General features: G+C 40.7%; 1 protein-coding gene and 1 non-coding gene across 2 annotated transcripts in view; both read left to right on the top strand.

Annotated features, from left to right (window-relative positions):
• Positions 1–12821, top strand: part of STX7 (syntaxin 7) — a 46550-nt gene that overhangs the window by 14378 nt on the left and 19351 nt on the right. The window lies entirely within an intron of this gene.
• LOC131740288 (U6 spliceosomal RNA) lies at positions 3140–3246 on the top strand. The gene has a single exon (XR_009330884.1). It is a non-coding gene; the product is annotated as a U6 spliceosomal RNA (small nuclear RNA).

The raw sequence follows: 12821 nt of genomic DNA, 5'->3' as shown, positions 1-12821 counted from the left end.
TTAGGAGGTGGGAGAGTTGTGGTCACAAGGGATTCTGGAGTGAATCATGTCAGAAGTAACTAAGTTATGAATTGCAGGAAATTGATAGATAGGAATAACCACAGCTGACCATGAAACACAGTTGTTGAGATAAAATTTTCCCATATGTACATATTACAGTAAATCTTACCAGTGCTAATGAGAACTCTGGCATTTGAGTATTGGTTTAAAGAATAATGTAAAAGAGGGCTTCCTTGGTGGCACAGTGGTTAAGAATCTGCCTGCCAATGCAGGGGACACGGGTTCGAGCCCTGATCCGGGAAGATCCCACGTGCCACGGAGCAACTAAGCCCGTGCACCACAACTACTGAGCCTGTGCTCTAGAGCCCACGAGCCACATCTACTGAGCCCACACGCCATAACTACTGAAGCCCGCATGCCTAGAGCCCGTGCTCCATAGCAAGAGAAGTCACCGCAATGAGAAGCCCGTGCACTGCAACGAAGAGTAGTCTCCGCTTGCAGCAACTAGAGAAAGCCCGTGTGCAGCAGCAGAGACCCAATGCAGCCAAAATAAATAAATAAATAAAATTTATTTTTCAAAAAAGGAAGATACAGAGTGGCTAAAAGCTAGCCTTTGGAAAATGAACCCAATAGGTCCGTTGGTATCTTTATAAAATATACTCAGCAGAATGTGTAAGTGCAGAAGTTTTCTGGTTTTTAGCAGAAATATGCATGGTATGTCATATGTGCTTATGTGTGTGTTCTGCAAGATTTGAGAAGTCAGAACTTTTTAGGGGGGCATAAAAATGTGTGAACTTAAGCCCATGTTATAAAGGTTAAGAGAAGGTGACTGAAAAAGGTCTGTGTTGAATCTTCATTGTTTTATTTTTTATCATTTATCTCCTATAGATTAAAGCTGTTGGTCCAACACAGACTTGTTTAGATTTGAAGTAAACATTATTGGTTTCTCTGTGTTGCAATTAGCTTCTCATTCTGTGTGTGTCCTTTTCTTGTTTATTAGGCAGGTTCAGTGCTTGGCTCTTGTCCCTGTAAGGTCCTTAGGACTTTGAGATGAAACATAAAATCTCTACAAAAGCTTGAGCCCTTTTGTTGTTATACTTTTGAGAATGAATGCAGTTCTTTTAACTACAGTCTGGTGAAAGGGACACTAGTTTTGCACCTTAACACATGACTGCAGGAAAGGGAAGCTAGTATCATTGAGTTCTCCTTTTTGGTTGCCAGGGCAAATTTTCTTTTAAAAAAGAACTCCAGTCCTGAGAAGTTAATGAATTGACTGGAACTATGTATTTACCCAGGAATTGGAGGTGTTACCTTTTGTTTCCTGGGGTGGTCTGGTGGACAGGAAGGCAGTTTACAGAGGGAAGGGAGTTGAAAACGTGTTCTTCTCTCTCTCTTTCCCTCCTGTCCTCCCCTAAAATGCCCTTTGTTATATCTACTTCTAAGGTCACACATCTGAAAATACCTGGTTGAATTTTTTCCCCTTGAGGAGAAAAGCTTCAATAGCTTTGATTTCATTGTTGTGATTTTCTTCATGCCTAAGGTGTTGACATAGAACAGAGCTAGGAGTGGAAATTAACGTCTTATCCAAGGGAATTTGAACAGAGAACAACCATCCTTTCTTCTCTCTGGTGACTTTTCATACGTGACTGAACATGAGTGCTGTTTATGACTGAATGTGAGTGAACATTTTCTGTTTGTTTTATGAACTAAAACTTGAAGATATGCTCCAGGGAGCTCTGTTCCTCACTGCTCCTATATGTGAACCATCTACATGCCTCTGTCCTGAACATGAATTTTCTTACACCGTTGGTTCCAACCCCAATCCCTAGTACTGTGTGTCTTTGCTCCCCATTTGCAACCTAAGTGTACATCCTATTGGTTCTCCCTGCAAAATTCGTCCATTTCTCTCCATCTCTGCTGTCATCATCACCCAGGTCCCAGCTGCTGTTCTTTCTTTTTGGCATGACTGCAGCCTCCGAAATGTCCTCCCTGCTTCCATTCCTGCCTGTCTACAGTCTATTCTCCATACTACAGCCCAGGTGAACAGTCAGTCAGTCAGACCATGCCATCTCACAGCTGGAAACTCTGCAGTGATTCCCGTGGCACTCACAGTCTGATGTAAATCCCCACCATGCCTCACAACGCCCTCCAGATCTGATCCTGCCCCCATTTGCCAACTCCTACCACTCTCCCCTTTGCAGCTGCAAGATTGCAGATTTCAGCCACATTGGCTGCCTTTCTGCTACTTGAACAGTTGAGCTCCTTCTTACCTCAGGGCCTTTGCTCTTACTTTTCCTCTGCTTCAAACATCTTCCCGAATCTTCACACAGTTGCCTCCTCCTTGGCTTTTAGGTCTTAGCCCAGAGGTCACATCCTTAGAGATGTTTTTCCTGACCTATCATTTTTGTTCCTCCACTCATTCTTTTTCTCATTAACCAGTTTGTTTTTGTAATGCCTTTGATCAGTAAATTAAACTACCACACTTGTCTACTTATTTTCTGCATTCCCTACCAGAATGGCAGCTCCTGAAGAGAAAGGGCTTAATATACCTTGTTCACAGCTCTGTTTGTATTGTAAGAACAGTGCCTGGCCATGAGTCAGCCCTCAATAAAATTGGAATGAATGATCTCAAGTAGGTTACCCAATGTATCTAAACTACGTTTATCTGTTTTCAACAAGTAGGGATAAGTGTGCCTCTCATGTAGTAACCATTATAAATGTTTATTTTGTTTCTTTCCTTTGACCTTACGGCAGCAATCTCCCCTCACTCATTTGGTAATGAGATGCTGGCTTGTGAATTCTTTTGTATTTCATCTTTATCATTTTTTGTAAGTGCCAGCATTTTTTTTCCTTAACTACCAGGGTCTGTAATCTCTTCTGTGGCTGGGGATCGTACCTTTATGCAGAATTATATCCCTCAAGAGTTTTGCACACAGAGGCTAGTAAGGATTTATTGGATGATGAAGGATAGAACAGAAAGGATAGAATAGAAAATTTCAAAAAAGAGAATGTTGTGATTCCAAGATGTGACACTGGAGGGAAGGAACGTGGTTTGATAAGACGGGAAGCTCTCAGAAATCCTGACTGCAATGTAAAATCACCTGCATGAGGAAGAAACAAGTTATATAAAGAAATCTTAGTGCTCGCTTCAGCAGCACATATACTAAAAACGGAACGATACACAAATGATTAGCATAGCCCCTGCACAAGGAAGACATGGGGGGAAAAAAAGAAGAAAAATCTTAAAGGAAAGGCACGTTACCTTTCTACCTTTCTGTGAGCCCAGTTCTGAAAAAGAAGCAGTTGTTGAAGGTGAATAATGGAAAGAGAGAGGGGAATGAGAAGGGTACAGAAATCACACTATGATACATTGATACATGCAGCATTTGGAAGTACTAGGAACACTTGTAGCGGGGCTGGGACTGCTGCTTCAAATAATTGAAGGGATGTCAGGTGGAAGAGGATCACCCTTCCTTCTGTATGATATTAAGGAGGGCAGTTAAGAGATGAGTAGAAAGAAGTTGCAGCAAATATGAGTGGTCCTTCCATCAGGGCTTTCCAAGGATGCTGTGGACTGGTACAAGTTATTCATACAGGTGTTTGAGCTTAGGTCAGACATACTTAACAGGTATCTTTTTACTCATTAGTACTGTTTTTTAACCTTCCTCTCACATAAGCACTGTCAGGGTCCTTGTTATGGACTGAATTTCATCCCCGCAGAATTCGTATGTTGATGTCCCAACCCCCAATGTGACTGAATTTGGAGATAGGGTCTTTATAGAGGAAATTAAGGTTAAGTGAGGTCATAAGGGTGGGGCCCTAATCTAGTATGACTGGTGTCCTTATAAGAAGAGGAGAGACACCAGGGATGCCCAGGCACAGAGAAAAGGCCACATGAAGACACAGTGGGAAGGAGGCCATCTGTAAGCCAAGGAGAAGCCTCAGGAGAAGCCAGCCCCACTTCCAGCCTCCACCCAGAACTGTGAGAAAATAGAATTCTGTTGTTTAAGCTACCAGTCTGTGGTATTTTGTTATGGCAGACCTCACAAACTAAACACAGCCCTGCATTCCTTGGCATGGTGCACTGGGGTTTAAAGTTATGGGAAACCCATAATGGTGAAGTTTGCTTTTGAATCCCGAGATTCTGCAGTTTGTTGTAACTAATTGTATTTCAAAAGTAATGTGCACTACTGTGCTTAGGAAGATATTATTGATCACATGATGCAGAATGGGAGAAGAGCTATTTATTTTAACTTCTTTTGACTTTTATGAAAAACTCAAGATTCCGAAAGATGTTTTCGTTTACTAAATAGCACATTAAGAAGAATAGTTAATGGATAATAATATAGAAATACCTTTATTAAACATGCATTAATTATAAGATTTGCTTCTATTTGAAGCGACTACTGATAATGATCATAAAGATAAGTCAAGACTGACAGTGTGACAGTTGTTTTTTCGGCGCTTATCTACCAAAATCACTTAACCTGTCAGAGTGCTTCTCCTCAATGGCAACCTGAGGAAAACAGCATTAAAGTCAACTTGCGTACTCTTTTATTTAGTAATAAATCTAAATGATTCCAGAAGTATTTATACATAATTACATTCTTTTTTTTAATGAAAATAAGATAATACCATCCCTTTTTTTTTTTGCTGCTTGCTTTTTCCTCTCGTCTATGTTGCTTGCATAATTTGTTATTATATGAATTTGCCATACATCTCAAACCTCTGTGTTTTTTTTTTGTTTTTGTTTGTTTTTTAGTTGTGAGTTAAGTTTTATTTGGGGCAAAATGAGGACTGTAGCCCGGGAGACAGCATTTCAGATAGCTCTGAGAAACTGCTCAGAAGTCAAACCTCTGTTAAATGGACATTTCATCCTAAAATTATATGTTTAAAAGTTGAGGAGCTTACCATTTATGCTGCCTCCCAAATGGATCCTTCCTTCTGAGTTCTGTATAAGTAAAATGTGGTGCCGATTATACCATAAAATTTTTCATATATATGTTTCCACACTTGTTTAAAAATTAATTTAACTATTATTAGATTTTTCCACTATAAATATATTCAATGTGCTCAGTAATTGTGTTACAGAGTGGCTTCTCTTATTAAATAAAGTTCGTGGTCAGTTGTGTAACTGCTGCTCCGCTGCCCTGTGATGCTGCCTGTGCGTACAGTTTAGTTGGCTCGATGCTGGTGTGAGAGCCGGACAACAAAACGCAGGCTGGGCTGTTTAGTTTTGGTTTCCTAGAATGGTTTTGACAATCCTTGTCCTCATCTCTTGGACACTTTTTTGTTCTTTTTCACCAATTAATAAGCAATATTTTTCATTAAAGAGTATATTGCCTTTTATACTTATTCCAGTCTGGGTTTTTTCTTAAAGCAGTTATTAATTGGTTTGCATATTAATTGATTTGGAAGAACCCAACGGTCATACAAAATGGTGTTCTGTAAGTCTTGGGACATTTCCTTTTCGAGTCATCTTTCTTGTTATAGTGTCATTATCACGATCATTATTTGAAGAAACCATTGTTGCAGTAGCGTATTACTCATATGGAGTATGGCCACCAACTTCTCTGGAATAGTTTGTTCTTCATCCCACTTAACGTCCCAAGAGAATGCCTGCAGACATCACCAAGATTCCCTCGTAGCCTGTGGATTATTATTTTTCTACTGGGAAATGTGGAAGCCTTTAGCTAAAAATCCAGCTAAGTCCTGTTTACTTGGCAGTGCTCAGAGCACTGCCTTTCTGCTGGGGTGGGGGAGGAGAGCTGGGCAGGGTAGCCCAAATGCATCCAGTGACTTTAGTTGTATAGTATTGCCTGTACACCCTGCTTTACTCAGAAATCTCGTTCTGAAAAAAAAAAAAAAAAAAAAAAAAAAATCTCATTCTGGAAGATATGTAAGTTAGTATCTTGTAGCTCTCTTTACTAACTGTTTACTCTGTGCCTCATACTTGGTATTTTGAATCTGTTTTTTGTACATTGTTATTTGATCTTCTAGCCAACTCTTGTCAGATGAGAAAATTTAGGTTTCAAGTGGTTAAGTCACTTGCTCAAGTTCATATAACTATTATGGAGAGGCTGGCACTTGAACCCAGGACCATCTGATTCACATAACACTGTGCATTTGGATCCTGTTTTATATTGTACCAGGTCATTGTGCATTTATGTGCATTCATTCATACCATGAGTAAGTATTAAGCGTCTCTGATGTGCTAGGCACTGTCTGCATGCCAGAGATATTTCAGTGAATAAAACAAGCAAAATACCTACCTTTATGGAGCTAACCTTTAGTGAGAGAAGACAGACAGAAAATAAATAAGTAAATAGTGTATTGGAAGGAGGTGTCAAGTGTTATGAGAAGCAACCTGACAAAAACATAACAGTGAGGATCTGGTATCCTGGAGAGGGGACTGCATTTCTAAATGGGATGCACAGGGAGCCGGGATAGGCCTTACTGAGGAGACGATAATTGTACAAGTATTTAAAGGAAGTAAGGGAATGCACCCTTCAGTAGCTGGGGAAAGAATATTCTAGATGGGGGGATAGCAGGTACAGGGGCCCTGAGGTGGGAGCCTGCCTGGGTGTTGGAGGAGTGGAGGAGGGGTTGGTGTGTGCAGAGCACAGAGAGGGGAGAGTAGGGGCTGGAGGGGGTCTTGGGGGGCGCCTTACAGGCTATCGTAAGAACTCAGGCTTCTACTCTGGGTAGAACCAGCCTTTTGAGCATGTAAGTAAATGGAAAGTGGACACATAGATAGGAGAATGTTCTCATCTAGTCAGCATTACACTTTATTTTCTCTCTGTGTAATAGAACTCAGAAGGATTCATTTGTAGAGACAGCATAAATGCTTAAGTTGCCCAACTTTTAAACCTATAGGCTTAGGATAAAATCTCCATTAACAGAGGTTTGGTTAAATGACATATGGCACAGTCATATAATAGAGGAAGCACAGTGTTGGGCTTAACTAGAGTTTTGGATTTGTCAAGTGGTGAAGATAAGTGGAGAGAGGGGCTTGAGGATACAAGCAAGAGAGTGAAGATGATGACATTTAAGCTGACTGTGGCGTTTAAATTGGGTCAGGAGGCAAGCGAAGACTTGGGGGGAAGGGGAGGTCATGTGAGGGAAAGTGGCAAAGTGGCAGGGCAAAAGGATGCTGGGTCCTGGGGGGGATCAGAGGCTCGTTGGGGTCAGGGTGCCAGTGGGAGAGAGCTAGACATACAGGAGGTGGTGATTGGTAAGTGGTGTGTATGAAACTAAGGTTATGGAGGAGTTACGGTTGCTGGTAATGAGAAAGCATTTGGTAAGATCTTGGAGTGTGTGATTACGGAAGGGTGGAGGACAAGATCATTTGGAGAAAAGCGTGCAAAGAGATGAGGCCAGGATGGTGGCAGGATTATCAGCATGGGTATTGAAATCACTAGGAGTTGAGAGAGGATTTGACAGTGACAGTGAGCTAGGAGCTAAAGCCATCAGCAATTCAAGGGCTGTGGCCTGAGCAACCCAAAAATGGCAACAGCTGTTAACAGGGCTCATGCTTTCTCTGTGTCTAATCTTTCTTTTCATTTAGTCTTCATTTCTGAATTTGTCTTTCTCTTTTCTTTCCCGAGTTCCTCTAGTTTCTGCTTCGCTGCTGCCTGTTATCTGGCCATCTTGTCTATGAGCTGTTTTGTGATTTTTCCTTTAAAATTGCAGTTGCCTCACTTAGTTTAAAAAAAAAAATGTGGTGCTATTTTGGGTTATAATTTTCACCTTATCCACTTCTGTGGCAACATTTGTTCCTGCTGCGTTTCCTTTGTAGCGAGTTTTGCTGTTCTTTTCCACAGTTTTGTGTAGTCTTTTGCATGGCTGCTCTATCTGTTCTCTTGGTTGTTGTTCAGTAGAATGAGCTTGCTTTTCCTGGCAGGAGACAGCTGTGAAGGGAGAGGGCTCCTTCCTCTCTGCACTGCCCTGAGGCACTCTTTCTTTCCCCTCTGCCTCTCAGAACCTAGCCTGACATAGGAGAGTTCCCCCTCCAGTCCAGATGTCCCCCTCCCCCGTCACTCCATTGGTTCCCCGGTGCATAGCCACTTCTTTCTAAGGCATCCCCTTCCTCTTAGGGAAAGGTGACGCTTTCAGAGATGAGCAGCCTGGGGCCCGAGCATGGTCCAAGCCTCCACTCTCCACCTCGCTCAGCAGAGTGCCTGCTTCCTGTCAGCCCTGCCCCGGTCCCCCTTGGGAGCCACCATCATCTCTTGGTGGCGCACACTTGCTGGTGACATTTTGGCGCTCCGCCACCCCTATTCTCTGCAACACCCCTGTTTCCTATCCCATCCCCATGGCTTCCCACTCACGATCTGCTCTTTTCTGTTGCTTCTGGCCACATGTACATTTTTTTGAGAATTCTTTTGTGGTCTTAATTTCTCTGAAAGTGTAACTTACATGGGTTTTCTTTTTTCCTGCCTCTCTGTTCTGTATGGCTTGAGGAGGGAAGAAGGGGGAAGATTCAGGAAAAAACTTGTACCATGTTCCGAAAGGAAGCAGAAATCCATTTGCAGTGTTTTAGCAAAAACGTGAGCAGATGTGTCTTGCAAATAAAACTGATTAGAAATTCAGACTGAGGTAAACAGTTGAGGAGTCACTGCCATATCAGCTGGAGGCGAACTTCCTCACGTGGCTAACACTCAGGCTGCTGCTGGAGCAGGAGGACTGTCAGGCTGTCCGGTGGATGACTGGAAGGAAGCTCATCCAGGAGGCGAGGAGGGCCAAGGAGGGCTCAGGAAGGCTGGAGAGCTGCAAGGAGTACGGCTGCCCCGCTGGCAAGTCCCCCTGTGTTAGCTGAGTGCACAAATCGCCTACTCAAGGGCCCACGTCCTCCTCTTGGCCTCTGTTCCTCCCGATTCTAGGCTCTCTTTGAGCAGGTCAGCTGAGGAGGGCCACGTGATAAGATGTTAGGACTGAACATCTTTGTTAAGACAGAGCTTGCATCTTCATTATTTCTGGCCATCTTAGAAATCCGAAGTACTGTTTACATACAGTTTTCAAATGGCTTGTTTTTGCACTTTGTTCATTTTTAAGAATCATGACTTTAGATTTAACTCTTTATTAGTCTACAGTAGCTTTAAAATGCCCCAAATTTCTACTTTGTTAGCCTGTGTGCCTTTTTCTCTCTAAATATTATTTGGAAAGAAAACCAATGAGAAATTTAAAATTAAATGTGTTCTAAATGGGAGATTGCTTCATGGAAGCAGGACTTGCCTGCCAGTGTTGGAGTGCCAGGAAGGGGAGGGCACAGTAAACTAGCAGGCTTGGCCCTGAGGCGCAGGCTTCACCTTGAGCTTCTCAGCTCAAGACTCATCCTTTAGAAGATCCTTCAGTTTCCTCCCCACGCTTCTCCTCCCCGCCATTCACATCAGTTCTTTTACCCACAGAGAAGATAAGCTCCCTATTCAGGTCACAAGACAGAGCATGAGATAGAGAGCCTATTGGAAAAAAGCCCATAATTATTTTAGTAGCTTTGTGTCAGATTCTCTAAGGAGTTTTTCTACTTCCCATGTGCTTTTTAGAATTATAATATACTTTTCTTGGACCTAGTTCACTTGATTTTTTTTCTCAGAAACTTTTTGTGTTGAAACTTATTTTCAACTAGCTGATGTATTTTCTCATGATACATTATCCTATGCACCTTGTACTGTGTAATGAGCCCAACCTAATGATTCTAACTCTGATTATAGTAAACTTACCAGTAATAGCATCTCATGTTCTTACGGAAATCTATGCCATTTTGAAAATGTTTTCATATATATCATCTTCTATAATATTTCAAACCACCCTTTAAAATAGCTGACTATTTGATAGATGAGGAAAGAGTTGTCTAAAACAGAATTTGTTTTAATATTTAGTTGGGTTTTTTTTCTAGTTCAGTTTCTTACTTGTGTGTATACATGTCACTGTCAAGTGGTAACTGACTTCTCTCCTAATTAGGGGTTATAACTGTCTTGTGTCAATTGATATTTATCATTATCTCTACAATTCTCGTAACCATATCAGAGTTTATTAAGTTTCAACACCCTCCTACAGCATGGTTCACATTAATATATATTAATAAGAATATTCTTCCTGTTCATTTCTGACTTTCAGGAGAAAAACATTAAGCCACTTCATACTGTTTGCTCTCATTTATTGAACTCTTTCTGTTTCCAGTACAAGGTGCATACATACATTGTCCTCAGTTGAAGTTCATGATAACTGAGGAAGAGGTGATTCTGCCTCTGCTTGACTGGTGAGGCAGTTATAGCTTGGAAAGATGAGGTCAGTTGCCCAAGGTCAGCAGCCAGCAAGAAGTGAGGTCAGGTTTCCAAATCAGACTGTCTGGCTCCCAGGCTGCTTGCTGGTCAGCATTACACTCTACTTCTTCTTCCGCAGTGTGATGTGGGTGAGACCAAGATTTTGAGATTTTGAGAATCTCAAAACCACTTGTCCAAGGGTTTTAATAACCATTATTTTTTTTCTACGATTGACAGTTTCAACTGTGAATTATTTGGGGTTGAGCAACAGAGATATTTTGTGCTAAAAGAGCAGGTAGTTGTATTCTGTTCTCCGTTGTTCGGAGACATTTCTTTGAAGGCGCACATGCCTGTTAGGGCTGGCCCAGGCAGCCCAGCCACTCTCAGTGGTCAGACAGCATCCTCCCTGGTCCCCAGGGCACTCTGACAGGTGGTGACATTACACAGCCCCTGATGCCAACTGTTGCCTACAGTTGTACAGCAGAAAAAAAATACCCTTTGCTATGAAGCGGTTTTTTTTTTCCTTAGGTCATCCACTAGATGGCAGCAAACTCACATGGAACAGAATGGGTGTTTGTTAACTGTACATAATGAGCCAGAAGGGATGGTTTGGGTTTTGTGGAAATAATAATGCACCTTTTCTGGATGTGTAGGAAATAGTGTTATCTTTACGTCATGAAAAATGTAATATATACTGTAAAGTCACCTCTCTAGAAGTAATGGTGCAAATAGTTGCAGATTGTGGATAATGCAAAAATAATTTGTTCATTGTATTGTTGTAGAGGTGCATCTTGATTTAATCCTATCTCATTGTATCAGTATCAGGTGGATTTTTCTTCAAGTAACTGTTTATGGTTATGTAAAAAATTTGTTCCTTAATTTTTATGTTTCACAGGGGTTTTTTTTGTTTCAAATTAGGCATATGCCAATAAAAATGAATATGACTGCTTCATAAATTCACAGTATCCCAGGCGAGGTAACAAAATGAAACCCAGTAGACATGACTTGGAAGAAGCTAGGAATGATTATCAGTTTTCCAGATCACCATCCTGTTTGTCATCTACCTAGAAACCTCTTTTTTATCTCTCTCTCTCTTTCTCTAAACTAATTTTTCTTAAACATTTTTGAACATGATCAACTTGAGTAAGGCAAGAGATCCTATGAACCACTATCCTAAAACTAGGAGATAGTCAAAAACTGGAGAGTCATAAAATAATAGATTGGTAACGACATAGTTACTCTACAAAAATGTTCATCCAATACAATGAAAAAGTAACCATAATTGTTTCTAAATTAATGTGAGAAGAGCAGCAATTGAAAATAATAACCCATACAAACCAGCACCTATAATGTACTGGTAACATACTCTTTCTGAAAATTGCAGAAATTCAACCTAGTATACATGACTGTTCAGTAGAAGATTACAGACAACATAGTGAGTACTTAGTACACTCAAGTACCATACTGAATTGAGTTTGTGAATACAAAGTTTTAGTAATTTTTACTAATTTAGGACAAGGATCGGCCAATTTTTACTATAAAGAGCCAAATAGTAAACATTTTAGTCTTTGCTACCCACGTATGGTCTCTCGCGTATTCATTGTTGTTGTTTTGTTTTTTGTTAACCATTTCAAAATGTAACAACCATCCTTAGCTGGAGGGCTGTATAAAACTAGGCTGGAAGCCCCGATAGGCCATAAATGGCTGACCCTGGTGTAAGAGGGTAATGCTGGTCATATGTAAATTGATGTCTCTGGAATCTTGCCAGTTCATAAGACCTGAAGAAAGGACAGGTGTTTATTTCCTGATCAGCTTCAGTAGGGCGGAAGAATCCTTGTGGTCCACTGGTAGGCCTTGAAATGTACTTTGAACGCTACTTGCAACACCTAAGCATCTCAGCTCAACTCCTATTAAGTTACTCCAAGCTAGCACAGACTTATTTTTCCTTTTATTTCCTTTGGCAACTATCATACACCTGGATTATGAAATAATCTTTTTAAAAGCCTTTTACTTTTAGCCCTTTTAGCACACTGAAGGATACTGTTTTAGAAACTAAGAAATCTATATTCTAATCCAGCTCTTCTACTTAAATAGCCATAGTTTCTTAGACAAATCAGTCATTCTATTCGGTTCTCAACTTCATGTATATAATAGAATTGAACTAATGCCATATAATATTTCTCCTAAATTTGATTCAGTAATTTCGAATTTATGTTTCCATAGGCCCTTTATCACCTCATCAGATGATACCTTTATTTGATCCTCACGTTTAGAGCTATACAAAGTAAAGAAATACAAGTAAATGAGTGTTGATGTCCAGAAACCCTTCACTGTGCCAGGTGGATAGTGGATGACCAGACTATGTCAAATGAATGAGTAATAAAGGAGCATACCTACCTTTCTTAGCTTTCTTCTTATATGTGCCTTGTGTTTTAGAAGTACATATGACTTCTTACATAGGATTCAGTCTTTCTAATGCTCTTTTGTTGTTCAGTTTAAAAAATACTTGTTGAGTGTGAACAATGTGCTGTGTTCTAGAGGTATAGTAGAACAATGGAT

This window comes from Kogia breviceps, chromosome 13, assembly GCF_026419965.1.
Source record: "Kogia breviceps isolate mKogBre1 chromosome 13, mKogBre1 haplotype 1, whole genome shotgun sequence".
Lineage (NCBI taxonomy): Eukaryota > Metazoa > Chordata > Mammalia > Artiodactyla > Physeteridae > Kogia > Kogia breviceps.
The sequence above is the reverse complement of the archived record's forward strand: the minus strand, read 5'-3'. Positions and strand labels throughout refer to the sequence as shown.